The following is a 5,911-nucleotide window of genomic DNA, read 5'->3' on the forward strand; positions in this document are numbered from 1 at the left end:
TTAAAGAATTCAATCTCCCCAAGCTTGGGCAATACTCTCTCCATCATGAGGCCAAAAATTATATATGCGATTCCGATCCTTGTGAATTTCACTTGGAGGATAGAACTTAGAATAAAACCGGGGCACAATATCATTCCATTCAAGAGAATCCCCATTATCCAGTAATTTATACCAATGCGCCGCCTTACCAGACAGCGATAAAGAGAATAGTTTCTTCCTCACTTCATCCATAGCAATACCTGCACACTTGAATAACCCGCATAATTCATGCAAAAACAGTAAATGATCACCGGGATGGACAGTTCCATCCCCTTCATAGCGGTTATCCATAACACGTTCAATAATTTTCATAGGTATTTTATATGGTATCACTTCCTCACTCGGCGCCTCATCCACTACCGTTGCGGTAGTAGTAGATTTCCCAAATAAAAATTGAAGAGAAGATCTCTCCATAATGACTTATAGCAACGAGCGTAAATAAAATCAGCACAAACGATAGAAGGTTTTCCTTACCAATTCCACTTACCAATAGCGCTTCACTCCCGGCAACGGCGCCAGAAAATAGTCTTGATGACCCACAAGTATAGGGGGTGTATCGTAGTATTTTTGATAAGTAAGAATGTCGATCCCAACGAGGAGCAGAAGGTGTTGACAAGCAGTTTCGATGAAGGATTCACTGTAAATGCTCACAGACAAGTATTCAGGGGGGTTTGATGTAACAGTTGAATAAAGTACGAGTAAGTAAAGTGCGAGAGTAACAATTGCAGCGAGTGGCCCAATCCTTTTTAGCACAAAGGACAAGCCGGTTTGTTTACTTATAATGACCAAACGTTCTCGAGGACACACGGGATTTTAGTCTAGTGCTTTCGCTACATACGGCTAAATAATCTTCATTGTTATGATAAGTGTTGTGTGGGTGAACCTATGCTAATGTACCGCCCTTCCTAGGACTAATACATACTTGTGATTATACCCCTTGCAAGCATCCGCAACTACAAGAAAGTAATTAAGAATAAATCTAACCACAGCCTTAAACTCGAGATCCCGCTTATCCCTCCCGCATCGATATACCAACGGGGGTTTAGGTTTCGTCACTCCGGCAACCCCGCAATTGGCAAACGAGTACAAGATGCATTCCCCTAGGCCCATAAATGGTGAAGTGTCATGTAGTCGACGTTCACATGACACCACTAGAAGAATAACACCACAACTTAAATATCATACCATTGAATATTACTCAACCATAGTTCACTACTAACATTTAGACTTCACCCATGTCCTCAAGAACTAAACGAACTACTCACGAGACATCATATGGAACATGATCAGAGGTGATATGATGATGAATAACAATCTGAACATAAACTTGGTTCAATGGTTTCACTCAATAGCATCAACAACAAGTAGAGATCGATACCGGAGAGTTTCCCTATCAAACAATCAAGATCAAACCCAAATTGCTACGGCGGTGACGGTGTCCAGCGGTGGAGACGGCGGTGATGATGGTGAAGATGATGATGATGGTGATGGAGATGATGTCCAGCTTGATGACGGTGACGATGGCGTCGATTTCCCCCTCCCGGAGGGAATTTCCCCGGCGGATTCATGCCCGCCGGAGAGCTCTTTTCTCTCTGGTCTTCTCCGCCCCGCAGAGGCGGCTGTAACTCTTCGCGAGGTACCCTCTGTGGCTTAGGTTTTCGGGACGAAGGATTTCGCGAAGAAAAGGAGGCGAAAGGGGCTGTGGGCCCCCCACACCACATGGTGGCGCGGCCAGGCCATGGACCGCGCCGCCCTATGGTGTGGGCCCACCCTAGGTCCTCCTGGCTCCTCCTTCTGGCTTCCTTCGTCATCTTGAAAAATAGGATTTTTGGTATAATTTCCTTCCACAGTTGATCTTCCGAAATATTGCGTTATGACGGTGCTTTTTCCAGCAGAATCCTGGCTCCGTGCTTGATCCTCCAATAATGATGAAACATGCAAAATAGATGAAATAACATAAGTATTGTGTCCCAATATGAAATATATCAATGAATAATAGCAAATTATGATATAAAATAGTGATGCAAATTGGACGTATCACATAACCCCAAAATGATAACGGCAAATCAGTAAGAGACATCATAGAACGAACCATATCTAAGAGAGTTCGATTACGACGTTCAGACACACCATTGCACTGTGGTGTTCCCGGGGGTGTCAACTGTGAAAGTATTCCGCATTTTCTTTAAATGCATGCCAAACTCATAACTCAGATATTCGCCTCCGCGATCAGAACACAGAAACTTAATCTTCTTGTTACGTTGATTTTCTACTTCACTTTTGAATTCCTTAAACTTCTCGAAAGTTTCGGACTTATGTTTAATGAAATAGATATACCCATATCTACTCAGATCATCCGTGAAGGTTAGAACATAACGATAACCACCGCGCGAGGCTACACTCATTGGTCCGCACACATCGGTATGTATTATTTCCAATACGTCTGTAGCTCGCTCCATTGTACCAGAGAATGGAGTCTTAGTCATTTCCCATTAGACATGCTTCGCATCTATCAAGTGACCCAAAGTCAAGTGACTCAAGAAGTCTATCAGAATGGAGTTTCTTCATGCATTTCACTCCAATATGACCAAGACGACAATGCCACATATAAGTAGAATTATCATTCAATTTAATTCGCTTAGCATCAATGTTATGAACATGTGTATCACTACTATCGAGATTTAACAAGAATAAACCATTCATCTCAGGCGCATGACCATAAAAGATATTATTCATATAAATAGAACAATCATTATTCTCTGACTTAAATGAATAACCGTCTTGCATTAAACAAGATCCAGATATAATGTTCATGCTCAACGTAGGCACCAAATAACTATTATTAAGGTTTAAAACTAATCCCGAAGGTAGATGTAGAGGGAGCGTGCCGACGGCGATCACATCAACCTTGGATCCATTTCCAACGCGCATCGTCACCTCGTCCCTCGCTAGGCTTCGTTTATTCCGTACATCCTGTTTCGAGTTACAAATGTGAGCAACCGAACCAGTATCAAATACCCAGGCACTACTACGAGAACCAGTAAGATAGACATCAATAACATGTATATCAAATATACCTTTCTTCTTGACAAGGCTGCTCTTCAGATCAGCCATGTACTTGGAGCAATTACGCTTCCAGTGCCCCTTCTCCTTGCAGTAATAGCACATAGTATCAGGTTTAGGGCCAGCCTTAGGCTTCTCAGGAGGCACAACAGCTTTCTTGCCGCCCTTCTTGAAGTTGCCCTTCTTAGGTTTGCCTTGCTTCTTGAAACTGGTGGTCTTGTTGACCATCAACACTTGGTGTTCTTTCTGTATCTCAATCTCAGCAGATTTCAGCATGGAGAAGAGTTCAGGTAACTCTTTGTTCATGTTCTGCATGTTGTATTTCATCACGAAGTTCTTGTAACTTGGTGGCAGTGATTGGAGGACACGATGAATACCCAGCTGGTTAGGAATCACTATCCCCAAGTCACTGAGCTTCTTCGCATGCCCAGACATAGCGAGCGCGTGCTCACTAACAGAGCTGCCCTCTTCCATCATACAACCAAAGAAGTGTTTCGAGGCCTCATAGCTTTCCACGGCCGCATGAGTTTCAAAAATATCTTTTAGCTCATGGACCAGCTCATAAGGATCGTGGTGCTCAAAACGCTTTTGGAGCTCCGCCTCTAGGCTGCATAGGATGGCACACTGAACTTGAGAGTATCGAGTCACCCGAGTCTCGTAAACATTCTTTTCGTCCTCGGATACTGCAGGTGGTGGTGGGGGACCTAGCGGTGCATCAAGCACATATTGCAGATTTTCGCCATTGAGGAAAATCCTCACATGACGGAACCAGTCGGTGAAGTTGCTACCATTGCTTTTAAGCTTTTCTTTCTCTAGGAACTGATTAAAATTGATGGAGGGGGACGCCATGATCTACAACATATTTGCAAAGAGTTTAGACTAAGTTTATGACAAATTGAGTTCAAATTTTAATTCTAAAAAATTAAACTAGGTGAAGTCCCACTCAAAAAAATATCCCTCGCATTGTCTTAGTGATCACACAAACCAAATCCACTACACCAAGTCCGATCATCACGAGACAAGATGTAACTTCAAAGGCGAACATTCAAAGTGTTCATCATATCAATCATATGACTCATGCTCTATCTTTCGGTATCCCGTGTTCCGAGACCATGTCTGTACATGCTAGGCTTGTCAAGGCAACCTTAGTATCCGCGTGTGCAAAAATGGCTTGCACCCGTTGTATGCACATGTAGAATCTATCACACCCGATCATCACGTGATGCTTCGAAACGACAAGTCTTAGCAACGGTGCATACTAAGGATGAACACTTTATTATCTTGATATTTAGTGAGAGGGATCATCTTATAATGCTACCGTCGCGATCTAAGCAATACAAGATGCATAAAAGGATTAACATCACATGCAATTCATATGTGATATGATATGTCTCTTTTGTCTTTGCGCCTTTGATCTTCATCTCCAAAGCACGGACATGATCTCCATCATCAACGGGCATGATCTCCATCATCATCGGCGTAGCGTCAAGGTCAATGGCGCCGTCTTCATGGTTGTTCTCCCATGTAGCAACTATTACAACTACTTTGAAATAATACATCAACATGAAATTTAAAGACAACCATAAGGCTCCTGCCGGTTGCCACAATACAATAACGATCATCTCATACATATTCATCATCATATCATGGCCATATCACATCAATAAACCCTGCAAAAACAAGTTAGACGCCTCTAATTTGGTTTGCATATTTTACGTGGTTTAGGGTTTTCGAGTAAGATCCAATCTACCTACGAACATGAACCACAACGGTGATACTAGTGTTGTCAATAGAAAGAGTAGATTGAATCTTCACTATGGTGGGAGAGACAGACACCCGCAAAGCCACTTATGCAATGCAAGTTGCATGTCGAGCGTGGAGAAAATCTCATGAAAACGGTCATGTAAAGTTAGCCCGAGCCGCTTCATCCCACCATCCCGCAAGATGCAAAATACACGAACTAAAGACAACAAAACATCAACGCCCACAAAACCATTGTGTTCTACTCGTGCAACCAATCTATGCATAGACACGGCTCTGATACCACTGATTGGATTCGTAGCATAGAAAACAAAAAATTCCTACCGCAAGAACGAATAACAAGCCAAGATGCAATCTAGAAGATGGTAGCAACGAGAAGATCATGAGACTAACCCTCGAAGATTTCCAAAGCCTACGAGATTCGATCTCGTTGTTGCAGAAGATGATCACTTGCCGCTTTCAAAAGCGCGTAGAAGATCTTGACGGTGCCACAGTCGGGCAGCACGTTGATACGTCTCCAACGTACCTATAATTTCTGATGTTCCATGCTTGTTTTATGACAATACTTACATGTTTTGCTTGCACTTTATAATGTTTTTATGCATTTTCCGGAACTAACCTATTAACGAGATGCCACAGTGCCAGTTCCTGTTTTCTGTTGTTTTTGGTTCCAGAAAGGCTGTTCGGGCAATATTCTCGGAATTCGACGAAACAAAGACCCAGTATCTTATTTTTCCCGGAAGATTCCAGAACACCGAAGGGGAGATGAAGATGGGCCAGGGGGGCCCCACACAACAGGGCCGCGCGGGCTCCACCCTGGCCGCGCCGGCCTATGGGGAGGGAGCCCTGGCGCCCTTCCGACTCCGCCTCTTCGCCTATAAGAGCCCTTTCGACCTAAAAACGCGAGACCAATTGACGAAACTCTAGAAAGACTCCAGGGGCGCCGCCACCATTGCGAAACTCCAATTCGGGGGACAGAAGTCTCTGTTCCGGCACCCTGCCGGGACGGGGAAGTGCCCCCGGAAGCCATCTCCATCGACGCCACCGC

This window comes from Lolium rigidum, chromosome 4 (assembly GCF_022539505.1).
Source record: "Lolium rigidum isolate FL_2022 chromosome 4, APGP_CSIRO_Lrig_0.1, whole genome shotgun sequence".
NCBI lineage: Eukaryota > Viridiplantae > Streptophyta > Magnoliopsida > Poales > Poaceae > Lolium > Lolium rigidum.